Below are 20,389 nucleotides of genomic sequence, written 5' to 3' on the forward strand. Positions count from 1 at the left end.
TGCTTTGATTTAATAATTACAATCTTAAAATGGTTGCTGATGCATTACTTTTACATTAGCCACGAATTGCCAGACCTATCTCCACCGTGCTGTGTCAGCACTAAGGTAAGGGACATGTACCAGATGTCAGGCTTCATCCCAGCAATGTTTGTTCATTGAGCCAGTCAACTTTTACATTGTACATTTGTATCCGCTATTTTTCAAGAACTTTCTTGAGATTTAAATCAAGTGCACAGATTGGCCAGCCTCCTCTATGTTAGCACAGGAATATTTTTTGCCCTGTAATGGACATGAAATCGTTTTTTTTTTCTTATCCATCTACCAATTATTCTGATAAAAAATGCTCTATATCATGCTGTACAAGTCATTTGTCAAATTGTATCAGCCACAATCTTGCAATTTCTTGGTCCGGAGCTCTCATTTAAGAAAGCATGCCTCCTATTTTGGTCTATGCCTCCTACTTTGTTCATTTCCATTGTTAACAAATCAATTCCAACCCTGACTCACTTCCCATTGTTTTTCATTATGAAGACCGAAGGCCGGACACGAATCATAACAGAACCCTGACATTTCCTGCTCACTACTCAGTTTGTGCTCGGAATCCAAACCAACTCACAAGACGCACATTTAACAAATGCAAATTGTGTGCCAATCTGGTCGAGCTATCTGGGGCTCCCGGTCCCATATTCATTTCCTCCACCCCACTGTTCACTGTTCTCTTTCTCTTCCACATGGTCTCTCACCTTTGCCCCTCTCTCCTTCCTCCCCCCTCCCCCTCAGTCCCCTCTCCCCTGTTCTCTTCATGCTGTGTAATTCTCATCTTACACACTCTGTTGCTCTGGACTATGAATAATGCATGGTGTGTGAGAAATCCTCAATCTCATGCTTGGCTCCCAGTGAGCATTACGGAGCTTGCATCTCTATTATGGAGATGAATAGGAGAGAGGGGAATATTGCATACTGTAGGATACGCTCTAACCTTATTGTTTGTTTTTCAGCATTAAAGCCCCAATCTGGGATTTCTTTAAGTACATATGAATAATAAATATCCAAGAAAAGGCCTTGCTGATTAGAAATATTGTCAAAACCTTTTTAATCCAACATGTTGTTAACATTTTCCTCCAGTGTCACAACACCAATAGAAATGACGAACCCCATTTACAGCTTCAGAATAGATTTAAAATGCATGCAATTGTATCCAGCCCTTGAAAAATAAGATATTTTCAGTAAATTTTTTCCCCAAAGAGAATTACTTTAAATTCAATCAAATAATGCTATAAAAAGCAGTTCCAGAATTTTTTTGTCTGTGGTGTGTGTCAATTCTATAGGGTTTTCATTTTAACCTTCTCTGTTATTTGATTTTCTGGAAATGATAAGATGGCAACTACAGGGACAGAATACATTTATAAATACAGGAGTAGTCCGGTGCTTGTGTACATGAATCTCTGTCTGTTCATGGTACCAACTTTGGAAATGAATTTCTGGCTGAAATACTGCAAATTCTGAGCAGAATCAATTTGCTGCTCACAGCGGGGAAATAACAGACATTGTAGAAAGTGTAAACCATCTCAAAGTGACAGTTACAATAGTTTTAAAGTGGACATTTTTTGCTTTTACGTATTTTCTGTCATGTTGCCAGTCTTATTTATATTGTCTGATTTTCATGTAAATATTAAACATGAAAATTAGAAATTAAAAAATATGAATTATGAGGTACACATATGTTAGAGAAATCCCTGTGAGCTAAAGTGTTCAGATTTACAACTGGTGATACCAGTTTTAACAGTTTTCTCTTCTCTTGGCTAGGTGTCACATAACACTTAGCCGGCCTTCTATGGGACAGGGGATTGGTCATCTGCTCCTGGCAGGAACTACCAGAGTTTTGACTTTTAAGATGCTAGGGTGTTAACATCGTGACGTGTATCTAAATGCCAACGGGAGTAAAGATGTCATCTTGGCTGCCAATGGTGTTTAATTCTCCCTAATTTCAGGTTGCATTATTGCTGAAACATGTCTGATTGGGTAATATTTGATTCAGAAGCCTTTATCTGCGATTTGTAAAGGTAGAAAGTGCTGCTTCATTCTACTACAATTGAACGTCAGACTATTACTATAAAGTAGCTACATGCTAACGCCAGATAGCTGTAATCTTAGCGGTCAGTGTTGGTAATTTCTCCCCAATTTCAGGTCATATTACCGCCGGGACGTGTCCGGTTAGGTAGAATTTGGTTTACAAGCCTTTATTTGTGATTTTACCGGGTACACCCCTGCTATATATTTGCTATATATGTTGCAGTAGCTCCAGCTGTAACTATTGAAAGAAAATCGGAGCGGAGATTCCAGGAAACGTGCTGGCCAATTAGAACAGATTGGTTGTTTTTTTCGGAAGTGAAAGGTCCCATGGCATGTAAATTTCACTTTATGAGGTTTTTTAACATTACTATGAGTTCCCCCAGCCTGCCTATGGTCCCACAGTGGCTAGAAATGCTGATAGGTGTAAACCGCGCCCTGGTTATCCTGCTCTGCCTTTGAGAAAATGTAACTTCAGATGGGCCGATCTGGAATCTTGCTCCTTATGAGGTCATAATGGGCAAGGTTACCTCCCCTTTCTCTGCTTTGCCCAACCAGAGAATTTGGCCCGCCCAAGAGAGAGAAAGACATCATGGCTTTCAAACAAGCAAAGTGGCAGTTGGTTAAGGCCACACCCTCAGCCTCCACCTTGTGAACCTTTTGAACAATAAAGCATATAAAGGTGTCCTAGTACAATCACAAAATACAAGTATGAACCTAATAAATGCTTTTTAATACTTCCCCTTAAAGCTTTTTGAAAATCTTTCCCACTCTGTCGCCAACCTCTTCTTATTGATTGACATCACTAGCCCCTCAAAGTAACACAATTGTTGTTTCGCTGCTGCTGAGTGAGCGTCATGCATGCCTCATATGTGTATGTGTTACTGTGCTGTGTGAGCCATACTTTGACATGCACCCATGTTTTATGGAGTGTGTACATGCAATAAAAGCACTGAAGAGTTAAAGTGCTTTTCTTCTATGCTTAAAGCCATGTGTCAGCACTAGACCACTAAATCCACACAATTCCCTTGAACAGTTTCCTTTCCTCTCATAGTCTATCATTCCTCTGTTTCAGGTGGCTGGCCAGTGTTGCTGACAGGGCCAAGTCCTTGAGGAGATCATGTATCTGTGGAAAGTCCAGGACAAACACTGATGTTGGAGCTTTCAAATCAATGTCTCCGCTATTGCCTCTTTCCTTTCGTCTCGGTTGTGTTTCATTCAATGTCCCTATGACAGAGCTCCATGGCTTGGCACATGAATTTGCATTGTTGGAGTGCTTTGAAGTATCATATGCAATGTTGGGAATCACTAATATTATTCATTCTGTAATCAAGTGCAGTTATCCTTTCTGATGCTCTGGAATATGTTTCTTTCACTAATCTTTTTTATTTTCTATCTTGATGATCTGCATCACCCAGTATCTTGCATCATTTGTAACATAAAACAGGCATAGAGAATATTATGGATAAAAACCCTCCCCAATATTCCAAGGTGCTGAAATCTTAGAGAAATATGCCTCCCATTTTGGTAGACATGGCTTATTCTTTCTGTCTTTTTCGTGCCCATTTTGGATGACGCCCAGATGAATCTCACTAATGACCTGGGCCCTGTGCTGCAGCACTGCTATGAAATTAATATTTAAGGAATGGAGAAATAGGGCAAATAGATGAGAATAGGAAACCTATATTCACTCTTGGGTACTACGTGCTCAGGCAGAGGCACACACACATACATGCACTCCTTTATACTACACACAGAGCCTGACAGGCAGGCTATTATCCCCCAGCCCGGGCTGCCGTAATTGGCTATCGCTTTTTACAAATGTGGCTCCGTCTGACTCACATATCAGCTCCCATCTCATCAACCGTGTAGGGGTCACCATGTCCATGCCTGTGTGTAGTGGCGTATGTGTCTGTATATGTGCATGTATATATGTAGGGGTCACTAGTGTGCCCATTCCTCTCATGTCTCCATTTCACATGCTCATTTATGTCCATGCTAAACGAGCCAATGGGTGCTAAGTGTGTCAGTGGCTGACTCCTCTTTAGCAGTGCCGGAGTATTTAGCCATTAGTCTGCTAATAGCATCAAGATCATTCCAACACTGGCAAGCTGATGATGAAATATTAGCTTAGCTCAGACCATCATTAGTTAGTCTGGGCATGCCTTGGAGGTCAGGTTTATCTTATTTCTCACACACAGAGATCAAACCAAGTTATTAGCTCAATGTGCAGATGAATTTCTTAATGCTGCCAGTTTGTGAAAAAGCATATTTTTTGACAAAGACTACTGCATCTTAAATCAGCTGCTTTCATTATCAAAGCTTTACTTTGTTCTCCTTTCTTTCTTTATCTGCTTGGAAAGTCTTGATGTGCTGTTTTGTGGCATTTTTGCCTTCTTCTTCAGTTGACACTAAAAAGTGTGGCAATAGAATGACATGCAACAGAGTTGCATGTCATTCAACTTTGTCTTAATTTAATGTTTGCAATTCAACTTCTTTGTTCACCTGTAAAATTAGGCTTCATTGTAAATGTCAGAATACAAATAAAAAGACAAGCATCATATGATCTGTCACGTACAGTTAGATCACAGCATAATATAGTCAAATATACTAACATCAATACAAATTGTTTGTATCAATATATCACTATATATACTGTGTGTGTGTGTGTGTGTGTGTGTGTGTGTATATATATATATATATATATATATATATATAACAACCTAACTTTAGCATTTTATAATCTCAATATGTAAGTCTCTTTATATAATAAAACCAAGACCTGAAAAGCCTGCAGTTTAAAACTGACTGATTATAAATAGCAATCAATACTAAACCATAGTCTGTAACCTGCATGCTGTCCTGGATCTTCTACACCTTGCTGTGCCCTGTCAAGCGGATATATAGTGGAGGTAGCAGAAACTATCTTTTATAATGCAATCACAAGTGTGATGTTGGTAATATGTTTACCTCTTGTTTGTGGCACACAGAGAGAGTGTAAAGATGAGTGCATCTAATCCCTCTGAAAACTTTGTATGGTGTAACAGCTTTCACACTGACGTAATTGCACGGTTTGAAATTTTATGTGACTTATGAAGGACACAATGAAATTAAATGACTTATGAAAGGACCACCTGTCATTTGTGTCTACAGGTGTGTGGTTTTACTTTAAGAAGCGTCCCTGAAGTCATGGCATAATTACTTTCCCACTAGGCGGGGCTCTGGAGCTGAAATCACATCATGCATAGTGGGGTTGATTTAAACCTATATTTGAGAAGGCAACTGCTTGCCTATCATACTCTTGCTCCTTGTTAATCCTTAACCAATGAATTAACCCTCATTACCAGTGTTTGAATATAGATGAGCCCTCTCTCTCCCGCTCTTGCTCTGAATCTTCTCCCCTCTATCCCGTTCTTACCCTCCATCTAGCTTTTCTGAGATGGAGGACGTTTAGGGTCAGTGATTCTGTCCTGTGTCACCCCTGATAGTTCCTCCTGCATTCAGATTATTCTGACCTCAGATCAGCCCCATCAGCTGACCACTAAAGCACTTTAAACCACAACCAACAAACCAACAACCAGCTGCTCCCCACAGAGATTGCCTCATGTCTCTCAGCTTGTTTGTTTATCTGTCTCTATCTCGTATGAACAGAGGGAACAGTGCTACTAAAAAGGAAACCATGAGCAAATGCTCTTTGGCAACGCTTCAATTTCAAATGACAAAGTAGAGACAGAGGGCTGAGCACTGGTGTGAGATGAGCTTTATCCTCAGGTGTCTTTTAAACCTGGCCTCCTCTATTCTGTAAATAACATGCCTCAGCTCCACTTTGAACATGAGAATCAAGGGCTCTTGGCCAAGATTTGGGTAGCGGAGGGTATGTATGTGATTGGTGAGGTGTTTTTTTATGAAGCACATGACTCAAGAATTTTCTCCTGCTGTGAATGCACGGGTTTGATTTTCTTAAACCTCAAAATCCAATATATTTGGGAACAACATCTATTGGATCACAGTTTTATTGCCCCTGGTGTAGTGGAGGTATTTTCTTATGATTGTATTTGATTGACACCTGGCACCTAGTTACCTTTCGCTGTAACCAATCTTTCAGATCACTGACAAGAAGCTAAACACTAAAAAATATCATGTTGAGATCATTTGTTTCACACATTTATAGAAGATGAAAATTAATTTGTGAATGGTATTTTCCACTCAGATACACAATTCCAACGTTTCCTAGTCTTTTTTGGCTGTGCATCCTGTGAATGGTGGCATGCCTGTGCTTCTGTATCCAGATGAACGTCCGGTCTTATTGTGTGTGACCTCCGTCTCTCTGGCTGTTTGCTGTCTCGGATAACATTTTGGCATTCCAGTCTCCTCTCTCAGACACTGCGATGCCTCGGACCCAGGGTGGATGGGGGGCCCAATGATAAGGCTTCACTCACAATTAGCAGGCAGGAGCAGGGAGGCGAGAGGGGGAAATTGAACTGTCAGAGAGAGAAGAGAAGAGAGGAGGAGTGGAGGAGAGAGGAGGGTGGGATGGGGGGGTGTGACCCCATCCTGCAAAATGGAGCCCGTCATAATTTGTTCATTTGGTGCCCATCAGGCTCTACCTTCCCTCTCTAACACTGCACTGCTGACCTCCCTCCCTCTCTTTCACCCTCTCCCATCCCTCCTCACTCTTCCATCTCTCATCCTCCATTTCACCTTCCCGCTTACAGTACCTTCACTCATCTCTGCATCCCCTCCTTATTTCAGACTATGTTCAGTGACAGTGCATGCGATATGATTGTGCTCTCCCCTTTTGCCACACTCACGCTGTAGCTATTAACAACAGTATTGTTATTTAATGCATCAATTGGTGATTTAAAAAAATTACCCAGAGTCTTCAAGGAGAAAAGGAGATGAGACCAAGGCCTGTGCCTGACCTGCCTCTCCAGAGTATGTGATGGATGGTAACATTAATATTAAATAAGCATAGAGGCTTTTAGCAAACTCTATATTTAAATGTCAAATGCTGATGGGCCCTAATGAGATAATAAGCAATTAGCCTGCTGGACACAGAATACTATTCACACCAACGCGTGTACACACATACAGAAGTATACAAATATATACATACTGTACATGCCGAGTGGAGAAAATAACTACCACCTAAAGGAGAGAAAAAAGTTTTTTAATAGTTTATTTATTCAAGGGGCAATCAGATCTGGAAATGTACCAATAAGCAACACAAAACACTACCAGCATTAAAGCAGGTGAGGCCACATTATTTTTATGCCTACTCATACCTGTTACATGCTGCTGTCACACTCTGTAGTGATTTCTCTCTCCACCACCACAGAACTAGAACAAGCCGGCTTCTTATTTATCATTCTTCTTCATACATGATTTAGTTAGTGTCTGTGACCACCTTTGCACTGTTTTTCCTAGGTGTAGAAATCCCTTTTTGAAAATGGAAAATACAGATCCTCACATATTGGAGTGCTCTGGAATGAATGCCCTAAATCACACCAAATTAATTTCTAAGACATGACAGAAAACAGTTGCAGTGTAACATATTTATGATGGTAATAATAGATAGATATATAGATAGATATTTATTGATCCAAAAAATGGCAAATGATGGTGTTACAGCAGCAAACATACATCAGTCACACAGCACAGAATATAAAAATAAATGAAATATTAGGATACAATATACATACATACAATATAGATCTTAGTAGCGTTGATAAAGATGTTAATGTTCAGTTATTAAACGTTATTGTTGTAATTTAACAGGATTTAAAAAAAATGTTTCAGTTAATTACATTAATTAATTTATACAGTATATACTTTTATTAACATTATAGCATTGCAATATTAAATCATTTTCTTTGTTGGAGGCACAGCATCCTTCAATGTGCTTCAGCTGCCCATGCCAAAATATCAGTCACAATTGATTCTGTGTAGTTTACAGCCATGTCTCTGGAATAAATTACTTTGTATGCCAAACACACTCAGGTTTTTTGTTTAAATGTTTCCTTGAAATTTAATTGCTTAAATATTATTTATGTTGTCCAACTTTAAATGGTTAATTTTCCTTGGTCAGGTATCTCATGAATTGGGAATCAGGCTTTCCATAAAGAGGTTTTGCTCCAAAGTAGCTCCTTATTTTATTTAGTGTAAGTGTAGTTTCAGCAGTTATGAGTTTGGCTACAGGGTGAACTGTGCAGTCACATCAGAAGGTATAGATTTTTATCTTTTTAAATCTCACTCTGTCTCTCACTTTCACAGTACACTGTGTGAATTGTTATGTCAGCAAAAGATTGTGTGTGTGTGTGTGTGTGTGTGTGTGTGTGTGTGTGTGTGTGTGTGTGTGTGAGGGTGTGTGACAGAGAGGATACAGGTGTTGTTAGCAAGCTCTGAAGGTGACTGCTGGTCTCATCCATCAAACAGGCTTTCCTCAGGCTGATCCCTAATGGATCCCCTCAATCAGAGCCGCTCACTGTCATTCGCAGTGAAACAAAATGAGAAATCAGGCAACTGGTCGCGCAGCCAAGGTTGGGAGTCATATAAAGGGGACAAAGTGATAAAGACCAGCTCGTGTCCAGCCTGTTGATTAGTATTGAGTGATCCCGGCCTTTCAGCCAGTCATGGCAAAAACAGGACATCAATCTGGACAAAATACTACTTCAACAACTAATTCAGTTGTATATTCACTATGTCCAAACCTGCATGCTTGGCTTTGGTGTAAGGTGATGTATTGGCTATGCACAGTGGCCACTATCAGTCTGTGCCTTTTTAATAGCATTTGCTGTCTCAAATTAACTATTTTTCATAAATGAATATAATTTCATAACAGGCTATGGACTAAGTGTCCCAGATGTTTTGATTTCATTCTGTGCAATTTATAACAGTAATGCAAATGGAAAAAGTAAATGGGCCAAGCCCTCTCTGTTCTTTATAAAACAGTCCTGGGCTAATGTAGTTATCAAGTGTTAACACACTTCACTTTACCATAGGCCATTAAAATCTTTGAAGGGAGGACAGATTCAAACAGAGCATTCACTTTATTCTTCTGTGTCCAGGCCTTCTAACTATGTAAAATGCTGGTTCTGTGTTACCTTCACAGTGATTTGATTTGAGAATCTAATATACTGAAAGCCTGTTCTTGCTGTTTGTCTTGAGGTACTCATTCTTTCAGCTTTAAAAGCCCAAAGCCTTTATTATTGAAAAGGCCTCTATTTGGTTTAGGGTCTTACAATATTGGGTACCACATTTTCCTCAGTGAACACAGAATGAAAAGGGCTTAAGTGCCGTCAGTGCCTAAAATAGATTCATTATACAGTTTGTTTTGCTTCTAAATAGATGGGAAAGACACAAGGTTATTCATAGAGATACAGTAAAGTAATCATACTAAAAGCTCTCTGTCTAGCTACAGGTTGTGCATCAAAGTTGAGCCCATCACTTCCTGTGTGAGTTGTTATATTAAAGTCTGTACAATACAGATGCAAGCGGATGCAAACTGTTTCCAGGCTGGATTATCAATTAGGCAAAGCCGGCAACTGCTCCGAACGCCCAGGTTCACTGTGTCATTGTTTGTATAGTAAATCACAACTGTTTATGCACATCTACAGCATAGTATCAAAGGAAATGCTACAGTCTTCATACAGTAAGTCTTGCATCATCACCTCATTCCGAGACTAGGTAAGCGCTTTTGTGGGGCAATGTCTTCACGTTGAGCATATACTTAAATTATAAACATGTGGAGTATATTTGAATTACCAAAACTAATGGACACACAAGTAGGTAGTACTGGTTATTTACTGGGTCTCTAAGTGAAATATATATTGTGTAGTGTGTAATGAAAATGCTGAAATGGGCTTATAAAATACCTATCATTTGTAAGTTTTCAACTGTAAATTCACACTAGGTTGCTAAAAAAAAAAAAAAATTGTTTTTTTACTGGTCTTGTAAATTAAACACACTCATAGTGTTAGTAAGTCATATCCATTACATTCGTTAATTCTTTGTCCTCGTTGCAGGCTCGCTTGTTGACGTATGTGGTGATATTAATAATGGTGGCCATATTGATTTGGAGGCCTGCACACAGTCATACATACAACAGCTGTCCGGTGGTGGGCTTACCAATCACCATAAGTCAGTGTCTGGCTGGGAACACCAGGGGTGGTGTGAGCACCCTTCTGAAATAAATCAAAGAGATAAGTCTCTACTATTTAACAAGTTTGTACAGTTCTCACATTATTTATACAATGTCATATTGTTTGGTTGCAGGGGGACTGAGCATTATGGCGATCGGATTTGGTCCAAAGTATCTTACTGTTACAATCTATGCAGCACTGGTTCTAGAGCTGAGATCGTGCTCTAACTTCTGATATACAAACATGTTGAAGATCTCTCCACCAGCAATGACATAGACTGGATTTATTAAGACACCATCTGTCTTTACATCTGTTTGAAGTCTTACTGCTCGTTGTCTGCCTCCTTTGTTGTACCCTACATGTTCCCTTCTCTCTCTGAGGCTAATGAAGGCTCCTTGGTTACAGTCCATGATTATCATACAGATAGGATCATATCCCATTGATTTTATGCAGATGATCACCTTTCTGTGTACGCAGGGCTGATGGTGGTAGTAATTTACAGAAGAAAATCAATTACCCTCCTCGTCTGCAGAAGTAATTGTTTATTATTTTCCTATTAGACAAACTGTGTTGATCAGTGTTATGGAAAGATTGCCCATGAATACTATCAACATAAACAGATTTGCCTTTGACATTAGTACTGGTTTTTCTTTTAATGACCTGTACAATGTCAAACCAATGCCACAGGCTGAGGTTTGTAACTGTGTGTGTGTGTGTGTGTGTGTGTGTGTGTGTGTGTGTGTGTGTGTGTGTGTTTGTGGAAAAAAGTCTCAATATTTTAACTTTTTGCAAATCCTCTGTAGGTTTTGAATTACCTGCAGGTCCACGGATATGTACTCTGTGGAGGTTTGGAGAGATCAAACGATTACATCCAAGATACTAAGCACAGGATTCTGCAACGACACTGTTGTTGTTTCACAAATGTGCTGCTGATTTGAATAGTCAGTGGTTCCCCTGGCCCCGTCCGCAGCCTCTTTGCCTGTATCAGCATGGATTGATCTAGACACTAACTAATCAGTATTACTCACTGAAGTAATTGGCCAGGCCTAGATCACAGAGTAGCAACCGATCGATTGATCCGGAGATCAATACTGTGATCAGAAGAGATGGGAGCAGAAAGAAAGGGTTGCAGAGGAAGGAGGAGGGATGTTTTGTAATGTGGCAGATTAATCTGGCTGAACAGCACAGTTTCTGGGTGTGTTCTAGTCCACCTATCACATTCCCATTTTAACTTTTCTACTGAACTAATTTCTCAGGTGCCATGCTTGACCGCCTGCCAAAAATCTGGATTCAGAAGGGGCTTACAGTCATTACAAATTCTCATACACTTCTTGTCCCTTTTAGTCTCATTAGGCAAACGCCTGTGCACAGTAACATCTTCAACAAGTTACCAAATCGACCAAAGATTGAACACTGGTACACCAAAACAAATTCCATAGCTTTGGACAATTAAAAAAAAACAACAACAGGAGATTCCCTGACATTCAAAACATATGAGTAGAGTAACCAGGAGCAGGTAAATGTTACAGGAAAATACAGGCAGATACGCATGGCATTTATTAGCTGTAGTTTTCTGTCCCCTCTACCTGCTCCTGGTTTGAAGTGAAACCAAAAGTTTGAAACTCCAGCAAATAACTGGCTTTTTAGAGTTAAAGGGGGCTCTTAGAATTTTCCTTTTAAGATATAAAATGTATTTATTTTGATGTAGTGCTGATTAGTCGATTAATGGAGAAAATGAATTTACAACGATCTTTATTTCTTCAAAATTCTCATCCTGTTTCTCCATATTCTAATTCTAGTATGACTCTGTGTATAAGCTACCTCTTGCATGTTTGTCTCTCCAGACGGACCAGGGATTTCTTCTCTGTTGCTCCAATTGCATTGACTCTAATCAAATTTGTATCAACAATTGAAATGATGATTTTAGTCATTTATCATTAATTTGCAGCTTCCAGCTTCTCAAATGTGAGTGATTTCCCTACTTTAAAATAACTGTGAACTGTTTGTTAAACAATACAAGCTATTTGAATGATCACTGTGACATATTGGTCACCACTATCGTACAGTACTCTATGTAGTGAAATTCAATCTCTGCATTTAACCTATCCTAATCATTAGGAGCAGTGGACTGCCACATATAGCGTCCGGGGAGCAACTTGGTGGTCTGTGTTTTGCTCAAGGACACTTTGACGTGTGGCTGGAGGAGCCTGGGATTGAACCACCAGTCTTGTGGTTGAGGGCAGTCCCGCTTTACCTCTGAGTCACAGCCAACCCCAATTAATGATTATGTGGCATTTTTCACGATATGAATAAAACGATTTATCAAAAAAATCAAGTGATTCATTTAAGAATTAAAGTAATATTTAGTTACAGCATTAGTTTGAAACTAAGACCTCCAGCTATGAAAACACTGTAGAAAGGAAAAATTGAACATTTCTGTATTTGGGCTCTAGGTGACATACATTACAGTTGATCTGTTTTACTAGCAGAAAAAGTTTTTTTAAATTCATAAATGAAAGCAAAGCTCTATAATATTATAGAAATTACAACTGGAAATAGTAACCTAGAATTGTCAATTCCAGCTGATGTGGATTGTGACAGAATTGTAAACAAATTCCCGAAGCACTTGTAATGAACTACAGAAACAATACATCTAAACATGCAAATAAAATGCAGAAAATTCTGACATCTGTAATCAAACCCGCCTCTTTCACTGCTAAGAGGTGACAGTGCTGACGCCCGAGCTGCTGTGCCCGATCCCGCAGATAACACAAAACACTGGGATCACTTTCCTTTCCTTCGGCCTCAGCCGTTGCATTCTCCTGCTCATCCTATTTCATGGAAAGAGCAGGTGGTCCTAATTTTTCATGCGTTCAATGTGTTTGCAGCCCTTTCCCCCCCACTCCAGCCCCTGTGTATTCCGCATCCCACTAAAGCCCATTTCTCTTTCATCCACTCTGGTTGTCTGCTTTTAGGAGGTTCCTGCTTGGCCAGACAGAACACTGAGCACAGTTTCGGAGCGCTGGCCCTCCTCAACATTCTCATCTCAGCATCTCCCCCAACGCTGCCCCTGTCTCGCTTTCTTTCTCCTCTCCTCCATCTCCCTCTGCTGCCCTTCTCCCCCCTTTGGTTTCCTCTCTCCTCTTTTCCCTTCCATCTCTCTTTCTTTCTCTCTGTGGTTGTTGATTGGGTGTCTGAGTGCTTGTGGCAGCTGTGTGTTGTGTGTAATAGAGCAGAGAGGCTAGTCTGAATACAGCGATGGGAGAATTTGTTTATGTGAGAGATGCATAGATGGAGACAGGTCTCCAGACGATGCGGGCTCTCTCTTGCTGTCATCCTGCATTCAGGCCCTGACAGGAGATCTGAGATGGCCAAATATGCCAGACGCTCGTCCCAAATCCCAAAGCTGCACCCTACAATCCAACCGATGTGTGTTTGTGTTTATTGAGATTTGACAGAATCATTCTGTGTGTGAATGCATGTGTGCGTGCGTGCATGTGACTCCAGGATAGCATGCTTGATCAGATTCCCCTGCCACAGGCTTGGTCCAGGGTCCATTACCACTGAGCGATAGAGGGGAGAAACTCCACTAGCTATTCTCTTTTTATCCCATCCCAGTGATCTCTTTCTCTGTCTCTGATATGTTAAGTCTGTTCAGTGGGGCAAGACTTCAGCTTCCATCGCTTCTCTGAGATGTGTGTCCACCTCCAACAGCTCATTTAGCATTTTCATTCCCCTCTGCTTGGTGCACTTGTAGTTGCATTTGTATCTGAATGTTTGCTGCAGTTTGTCCACGTTAGCCTTGTCACTTCAACCTCGCATCTTCAGGGACTCTTTGCTTTGTCTTTGTGTCACTGTGATGTACAACAATGTGTTATTTAAATCAAGTGTTTCAATTGAATAAACTTCTTTTCGGTTTATACAGAGGTTTCCTTGACTCTTCCCGTGGCTGTAGGAGTGTCTTGCTTGGTGCCGTACTGAGCGAGGCACTCCTTTTTCCTAAATGAAAACAAACTTATGTATTGTAATAATATGCATAGAGGAGAATACACTAAAACACAATTAAGATTGAATCTGGAGTGGATGGTTGGCTCTACAGCTGTTGTTCCTATTAGAATCCATTCTTCCATCAATGCAGCTTGACTAAAATGCGAAGGCTGCATTCTGAGAGCAACCACAGTCAGGCATGTTGTGGCCTTTTAACTGCCTTTAGCAATCACATTTGATGCTACTTAATTATCCTTTAACACTTTCCCCCCTTCTGCCTTGCTGCCTTCTTTCCGCTCAGCCGCAGAGACGGTGCGTTTGCTTACCGCTCTGCCTAAGTGTTAGCCTGCATGTAAATTAATCTTGATTCACTTTGCCCTGCCCTGCTGAGTGCTACAAAGTACCCTATAGCAATGAAACAGCACAAGTGAAAAAAGCCAAATTGCTGCACTTGATAGGCTGTTGCTCCTGTGTGTTATGCTATTACATTAGGGCTACATAATGAATGTTCTCTTGTGAAAAGTAGTGTGTTGTGGGTTTTTAATTCATCCTGAATAGGGAATGTTTGTGCATCTCCTTCTCACTGTGTGCCCGCGTGTGTTTATCTAGAAGAAGCTTTAATAAAGGAGCTCCCCCCCCCCAAAAAAAGAAAGAAAAAAAAAAAAATAAAAAAACGTCAACATCCATCATTCCATTTACAGGAGCTTGGCAAAATTAGCTGCCTTTGTGCCACAGCCACACTAATTGGCTGAGGAAGAAAAACAGGCTTTTGACACAAACACAGGCAACCCATTCACTTACTGCAGCACTTGTCTCTCTAAGGATGTTAATGCAAGAGAGGTTTAGGTTTTAGTTCACCAGAACAGAATTTGCTCTGACATGAGTGCTTCGTTTTCTACCTTGACTGCTCTTCACAAATTTCCCTGCCGTCTTTATTGCTTTTAAACCACAGTTTTATGTTCTTTCTTTGCTGATGGATTTTCACTCAGTACTTACCTGCTTGTCTGGTGAGATTACGTCCCTTAAGAAGTCAGTCTTTGTTCTGCCATCATGGAAAAAGTATTTTTTATTTGCTGTGTTTGATCTCACCATATTAGTCAAATATTCTACTGCATATGAAATAACCTTGACTATTTACAAAGCAAGGACGCTCACTGTGGGTATGTTCTTCTGTGTGTGTGTGTGTGTGTGTGTGTGTGTGTGTGTGTGTGTGTGTGTGTGTGTGTGTGTGTGTGTGTGTGTGTGTGTGTGTGTGTGTGTGTGTGTGTGTGTGTGTGTGTGTGTGTATGTGTGTGTGTGTGTGTGTAAATCAATGACAGTGAATGGGAGGAACCCCTCCACAAACCCTCATCTTTCATCTTGAATAACCGATATCATAAACAGACGCTACTCATCAATCTCACCTGTGTTCCCAATACAAAGATGGGAGGCAGGCCTATTTCCCTCTGTTTCTGTAGACCTGATGACATTTACTAAATAGCTGTGTGTGTGTGTGTTTTCTGCGTACATGTGCCTTATGTTTGTGCTTGGCAATATTTGTGCAAACTTGATGCTGTCTGTTTGTATTTCAGTAATATTGTAGATCAATTTGGTTTGATTGGACACTTTGGTTTTCAGTGATCTTTACCTTTTTTCAGTTGTGTTGGCAACCCTGCAGCTCCATCACCATCCACAGAGGGGCAGTGCAGCAGTTTGCAGCCACTGTGGACCTGGGAGAGAAAATGACATAAAAGTGGGGATAAATCAGGAAAACCGGCACACATGAAGAAGAGGTAAAGATTGAATTATGTTTAATGATGTCATTACGAGAGGAGTGTGCTTTATTATAACAAATGATAAAAGTGTGTTTTAATGAGTAGTCATAAAGACTCAGTGGACAATCTTATTCAATAGGCCTCAGAATTGGCTTGCAAGCGTCCTCAGAGTTGAAAAAGAACAAAGTGACTTTGGGACAATTATTGTATGCCTGTTTATTACTCACCAATTCCATGCCAAAGTGTGTGTGTGTGTGGGGGGGGAGGGGGGCACAAGGTCATGGTAAACATTGTACATCACTAACTTCAGACAAGTGATAATCCCTGGATAAATAATAAATGGAGTATATAAATCTAACAGCATACACAACATTTACCTTAGACTAAACTTATTACCAAACTAAGACCCTGTTTGTGTGTTTGTGTGTGGCTATAATGTGAGCATGTTTATTAACATATTTCTCCTCACCCAAAACATGCCTTCCAAAGTTCCATCTTTAATATTATTATCTCGCATGATACATTACGCACTAATTTTTCACAAAAAAAAGGAAGAAAAGTGGTTGTGATTAAAAGGCTCTCTGTAATGAAACGTTTCAAGTTTAAACAGTGCTCAATGAAGTGTTCTCCAGCCAACTGTTTCTTTCTGAACTAAAACCAAACAAGTTCCCAGCAACTTCAAAACAAACGATTAGTTGGTAACAATTAAATATCATTATGTCGTAATTAATCCGCACACAATTCATTAAATACTAATTCCATATGAAAATCTGAGAGAGAAGAATGCCATCAATATGCTGCTTTAATTAGCATTTGATTGACAGCTTGCTGAAACAGAGAGTTTTTGTATAGGATGACTTGGTCTGCGCGCCCGTGTGCAAAGTGGATCATCTTAAGTGTGTAAAGATAAACTCCCCTCTGTCTGTTGATGGTAATTAAGTTTGCTCCCTGTGGGGTTGCTGGTAAGGGCAGGTTGGGGGGAGACTGGTGGGGTGCATGATCTCTACTAATTGTTGTACATAAGAACCTGTTTTGGCCCTGATGAGCACTGCGGGGTGTCTGCGTGTTTGTGTGCGTTCAAGAGGTGGGAAACTGAATGGAGCCATATGACTACAGGTCACACTCAGAGTGCCGTTGCTAGGATACAGCTTCTGAAGCATCATAGAGGGGTGGTACCGGGGTACTCCATCTTCAGCCCCCCCACCACTGTGATCCTGCTTCCTCCACTCTGTCCCCCCCCACCCCCCACCCTCTGCCACTTCCCCCTGGGGTTTGGCTGAATGGCCTGGGCTGACAGGGGCTGAATGGTTCGGGGTGACAGGGGGGTGGTGTCCTATTTGTCCCTAAATGCTTCTCTATAGACCCCTGATAATAGACTGGCTGCCTGTTCCCCTTCCCCACCCACCCCACCAAACCTCCGCCGCCACCTTCACCCACTCTGTCTCTGTCTCCTTGTCTCATTGTCTCCCTCCTCGTCCCCTCTGTCTCGCTTTCCTCCCTATCATGTCTCCTTCTCTTCCTATTGCTTTCTCTGTCTCTCTTTTTCTTTCCTCTTTTTGCTGCTGCATTTCTCCAGGTATAACAGCAATGGGTTATGTCCTCTGATGTATAAGCATTCTTTGCTGCTTGTTAGATTGTCTGTGTGCTGCGTTTAAGTGTTGGCAGTGTGCATGTAAAAGCAGAAGGTCACTGCTTATTACTCACCTCTCCAGCTCCTCTGCATTGTCCAGCAGCTCAGACTCTGCCAGTGTAACTAGGAGCTGCTTTTGATGATGGTCTTTCATGCTTTGTCGGGAGACATAGCTGAGGATACCTTTGATGACTTCAGGCCTGTTAGTCAGACTGTGTGATAAATGAGTCTGCCGTCATTAAAAAAAATGCTTTTCCTTGCTTGCTGTGATCAAATAATAAAGCAATAGAACAATTTTGAGCAGAAGCTTTGAAAAACATACCAAGATCAAGTCTCTCTCTGTGTTCACCACACACTCAAAAGGAAGGCACAAAGAGAAGACACCATCCTGCATCTGGATCACCCTCTGCTTAGTGGATTCACTTCATCACATGTTTGTGTGCTTGCACATTGAAAAAAGAATCTGTTTACTAACTTGAATGTGCATGAGTGCATGCTTGATTTTATATATGTGTGTGTCTATGTGGGAGCATGCACGTCTGTGTTAGGGGTTAGGAGTGAAGATGTTACCCTCTGGTCATTCATCACAAGCGTGACACACTCTCCCCTGCGCTCCGGTACGCAGAGGCAATGTTTTATAAAAGAATAACACGTCAGCGGGCACCCGCCGGCCATCCATTACCACCCCGTACAACCTGCAAAGATGTACAATAGACTCACAGATCTCATGCACTTGCTGCGCACCATACTTGTCGTATTCATATACTACAACACTCTTTGCCCTGCTATTTTTTGTTTTAGAGGTTATGTTAGTAACATTTATTGACTATAAAATTCTGCTTTCTTTTGCGCTGGGATTGATTTATCTTTGACAAAGAAAAGTGCTCTACAATTAAAATTATATTATAATATTATTATCAAGACCCAATCCATGAGCTGTGTTGGTGGATGGGAGCTGAGCAGACCTTCAATCATACTGTATTCATGAAAATATACAATATGCCTCCACATTATGATGACATGTTTTTGTATAATATACTTAGTGATGCTATACAACGTATGACAAACAAGTAATCAAACACATCACTTAAAAAGACGCTGTATGAAAGGCCAAATCCGTAATTTTTTGACCAAATTAGTTGTGTGTTATACAATGGGCTTCATTTACAGAAACAACTCCACATTTAAGGAAATTAGCATATTTATCTTCTAGCGGTGTTAGATAAGAAGATTGATACAGCTCTCTGACAAGAGAGTGGTATTGATCTTCTTATTTAACTGTCCTCCAGAAATTGAATAAGGGTATTTCCCAACATTTCTAACCTTTACCTTACAGGTTTGTGTGGTTTGAGTTTAAATACACAAACCAACACAGGACAACAACCAAATCTAAGTTTATGTATATATAAGCATTTTATTTGACAATCATGACAGCATACATTTGATGTAAAAACATTTACCAGCATCAAAACTGGATTAGACCTAGATTTGGTTGTTGTCCTTGTGTGTTGTTTTCTGTATTTAAATACCAATCAATAGATTTAGGTATGATTGAAGGTTACAGTCTTCTTTTTCTCTTTTGTTTGCATTTCCATTGCATCTTGTGCCTTTGGGCGCATCAGTATTTTGGATGCGACAGCTTGTGCTGTGTAAGACAGAACAAGTTGAGGACGTTGAGAGTTATAGAGCTCTTAGACCAGTTTACGAGGACTATTATCTCTCAGTTAGTCTCAGTTTTATGTGCATTTTCTCTGGGCTGGTCTGGAACCATCAATTTAATGCTTTCATAAAGCAAGGTTAGATAGCACTGAATCAAACAGAACACTCACTGACACTCTCCTCTGCTTTAGAGCTAAAGTCACAAAGAGGAGACGAAATAAGACGACGAGGAGAGGCAATGAAAGATGAAGAGACAGTTTTATGATGTCTTTTTAAAGGCAATTTAGAGCAAAAGTTTAGTTTCCAGCTGCAATAACAATTTGAAATGTAGTCACACAGTGAAACCCAAACAAATATTTTCCCCTGTCCGTTTAAGTGTCTGTTGCATGGACACTTTATTGTCTGACATGTTTCTGTGTTCATGTATCAAACAGACTTAAATGTTTTGTGAGGCACCCACTTTCATTGTGCTTGCTGCCTGTTTTATAGCAGGCCGTTCCTTTCATGATGTTGCTCTATCACCTGCTTTTTCCTGTCAGCAGAGACTTTGTCGTTTGTCTAAATATGTACGTACTATTCACTTTAAAACAAATAACAGGCAGAGATCAATATGGGTTGAAACGGGAGTGTATTGTTTTTGTGTGTTTTCAAGCAGGCATTCATTAGGTCCATTTCATCTCAGTGTGTGTGTGTGTGTGTGTGTGTGTGTGTGTGTGTGTGTGTGTGTGTGTGTGTGTGTGTGTGTGTGTGTGTGTGTGTGTGTGTGTGTGTGTGTGTGTGTGTGTGTGTGTGTGTGTGTGTGTGTGTGTGTGTAATCCATCTGCTGGATTGTGACACCTTAATTTTGAATGCTGTTGGAGACACAGCAGGCCAAGAGAAAACATGGATGATGGTAGTGAGGGAAGAGAGGAACAATTAAAGAAAGAAATGCTAAAGTGACCTAAGTAGAGATTAAGTTGTGAAAGTGTCTAAAGGATGCAGTGCCATCACTCTCTCTGACAAGGAAGAGGAGATGTACCACCTCTCAGCGTTACCTTACACCCTGATAGAATGGCAATATGAAAATACTCCCCCACACATACACACACACACACACACACATCAACACAGATGTACCCAGGTGTGTTGACTGTGTGTTTTGTGACAGG

At 40.5% G+C, this 20,389-nt stretch overlaps 1 long non-coding RNA gene across 1 annotated transcript in view; it reads left to right on the forward strand.

The window, feature by feature from the left end:
• Nucleotides 1-20,389, forward strand: part of LOC117944686 — a 41,561-nt gene that overhangs the window by 5,946 nt on the left and 15,226 nt on the right. Inside the window, exon 2 of the long non-coding RNA XR_004656632.1 lies at nucleotides 15,836-15,970. This is a non-coding gene — a long non-coding RNA (uncharacterized LOC117944686). The remainder of the gene's footprint in view (nucleotides 1-15,835; nucleotides 15,971-20,389) is intronic.

Source organism: Etheostoma cragini, chromosome 5 (assembly GCF_013103735.1).
Source record: "Etheostoma cragini isolate CJK2018 chromosome 5, CSU_Ecrag_1.0, whole genome shotgun sequence".
Classification (NCBI taxonomy): domain Eukaryota; kingdom Metazoa; phylum Chordata; class Actinopteri; order Perciformes; family Percidae; genus Etheostoma; species Etheostoma cragini.